Source organism: Orycteropus afer, unplaced genomic scaffold, assembly GCF_000298275.1.
Source record: "Orycteropus afer afer isolate SDZICR_OR568_19922 unplaced genomic scaffold, OryAfe1.0 scaffold00001, whole genome shotgun sequence".
In the NCBI taxonomy this organism is placed as follows: Eukaryota; Metazoa; Chordata; class Mammalia; order Tubulidentata; family Orycteropodidae; genus Orycteropus; species Orycteropus afer.
In genome coordinates, this window is record NW_006921588.1 from 6,678,457 (window position 1) to 6,681,311 (window position 2,855).

General features: G+C 32.5%; 1 protein-coding gene across 1 annotated transcript in view; it reads right to left on the reverse strand.

The window, feature by feature from the left end:
- Window positions 1-2,855, reverse strand: part of COL3A1 (collagen type III alpha 1 chain) — a 52,411-nt gene that overhangs the window by 11,939 nt on the left and 37,617 nt on the right. The window lies entirely within an intron of this gene.

A 2,855-nucleotide genomic window follows, 5' to 3' on the forward strand; every position in this document is an offset into this window, starting at 1 on the left:
TTGGCTATTGACGTGTGCTCTCTCCCTCTTTTACTCTGTATGTGTATGTAGACTAAGCCTTAACTCAGAAATGCTCTTAATATCAACTTGGCTTGTTTTGCCAGACTCTGCTGATTTCATGGTACATTACCAATATTTTCTTCTCTGATTACTCCTCCTTTGAGGAAACCCTAATTTATTTTTATCATTTTCAGGGGTTGCTCCTTTCAAACAGAATACCCTCACTTTCCAATGTGCCTCACGGGTCCCAATAAATATGTTATAAAAATCTGCAGGATTCTCCACTAACTGTTATCTCTGACCTAAATAAGGTTTATGCCACCTAAAGCATTACAAAGCTCGAGTATTAGAATATGCTTTTTAAGAAAATGTCTTGAGAGAAGACATGCATTTGTTAAAGCTATCTATGAAAAGGGACAGAAACCAGGAATATTTTATTATGATATTTTATTATGGGTGTCTGTAAGAAAAAAAAGATCAACAACCACATACAAGTTTACAAAGTCAAATTTCAACACATTCTTCATGTTATTGTGACAAAAGCAGCCTCATAATTTGTTTTGTTTTGTTGTTGTTGACTTTTACAGAATGAAGGAAGAGAGTGCCCTGAAGAGGCATGCCAATCAACCTTTTTGAAAGGAGACATGTAGAGATATTGTGTACTTAGTTTTGAGTGCAAGTCAACAATTCTGACCTAGAGTTTTAAAAGTAAAAGTACATTAGCACCATAACATGTGTCTTTAAAGCCTTCTCAAATATTGATCATCTTAACCAGCAATGACAGGAAAAGAGAGAGCACCTTTAAAAGCATGTGACAACCAAGTTAAAATAATTGTGGCTTTCAAATATTTCTTTAAGTTCGTGCACTACCCTTTAATTTTTTTCTACTAATATTTTAGGAAATAACACAAAGAAATTGATAAGTTTTGCCAATTTATACAAATTCTTGTTCTTCTGGGACTCAGAATTCATCTGTGCTGCTGACCAGGTTGAGGTAGTTGAAACAGGGAGGTGTTTTCTAATTTCTTGCTTGACTGTTCAGAAAGAATGGTTATCTTTTAATGGTGAGCATTGTCATTGCTCAGCAGATGGGCTAGGATTCAAATAAGGTAACACAGTGTTATTGTAAGAGTGTTGAAGTTTATTTATTATAGCACCATTGAGACATTTGGAAATTAGAATTGGTAAAAAAATAGAACAAAAAGTATTTGAATTGTATTTGGTGTAACAGCAAAAAAAAAAAAAAAATTTTTTTCTCAAATTACACTTTTCCCCAAAATTTTGGAAATAAATAACTGGAAATTGGTTGGTTACTTGTACTGGTTGACAAGATTAGAACAAGAGGAACACATATGGAGTGTGAAATTTCTTGCTGGGTTTTCAGATAGAATTTAGTTTATAAAAAGCAAACAGGGCCAATGTCCGCACCGAACTCTTGATCAGGACCACCAATATCGTAGGGTGCAATGTCTACAATAGGTAGTCTCACAGCCTTGCGTGTTCGATATTCAAAGACTGTTTTGCCCCATTCCCCAGTGTGTTTCTATAAGAGAGCATAAAAAAAAAAAAAGAAAAAGTAAATGATCATCACATTAAAATTACTTAGTTCCCCTGACTTATCGCATTAGGAAAAATATATATATATTATTGCGCTAGGGTCTGTTGCCAGCTTGCCATATTTACCTTCCAAACACGTGAGGACTGTACTCAAAGCTGTAATTCTCCAACATGATAAATCATATTCTTAATTAAAATATATTGTGGCATATTGAAACCCAGAAGGATATTCACTAGACTAGTTTTGGAAGGCCTGAATTTGGTCATTACTACCAGGTATACAGTCAGTTTACTAAGAAGTGGATTATTCACTCGCAGTTGAATTTTCTAATTTAGAAGTGAGTTTTTCCATTGTTTTTAAATAACAGAGAATAGATATGGTACTATCTATTAAAATTAAAATTTAATTTTAATTAATTAATATTTTGATTTAATTAAATTATAAAGCAGAAATTTTAGATGGGGTCCATCCAGATTATTTGGTAAAGTTTATATTATGGATTTTCATTTGGAAGCAGGTTCGGATGGGTGAAGGAAATATATACTGAATCAGAAACTACATCACTATGATTTCAGTAGAAGGCTATTCTGAGTAATTAAAATCAAAGATTAAAAACCCCATCCAAATCAAATGTATTAGTTATTTAAATGCTCTCTTTGACAAAATTTTCAAAAGCATGTTCTTCTCTCTTTTTAAATTACTGTTTAAATATGTTCTTTCAGAGTGTTTTCTTTCTTTCTTTCTTAACCATTTAATCTTGTTATTAGACACAGAACCCTTGTTTTTCCTTCCTCCCCCTACTCTTTGCCCACCATCTTTTATTAATGTAAGAGGTAAGCATAAAAGCAGAAATTCTTTTCTGTTGAAAAAATGGATTATTCTTAAAAGACATTATAGCTTATTCACCATTACTTATATCTTCTATATTTTCAAGTTCTCTCAAGTGTGTGAGCAAATTTTTTTTGTAAGATAGAATAAAGTTTAATCCTTAGAAAGCAGCAGAATTCATGAATCTGCTCTCCATAGATGGTTTGGAGGGAGCTTTTATCCTTTCCAAAACTGGATGCAAGTTGTATTTATAATTGTGTATGTTTATTTTCTCTTAAAACAGCACATGCAGCTTTCAACAAATTCTTAAAGCATTTGTGAGTCATGAAAGTATAAGATCCCTTTTTCACTTTTTTGTGATATTTAACATTCCTAACAATGAAACAGTGGATTCGGTATAGCTCACACCAAATGGTACCTTTGGTTCATCCTTTCATTTTTATTTCTGCTCTTCAAAATAGTTAGCATT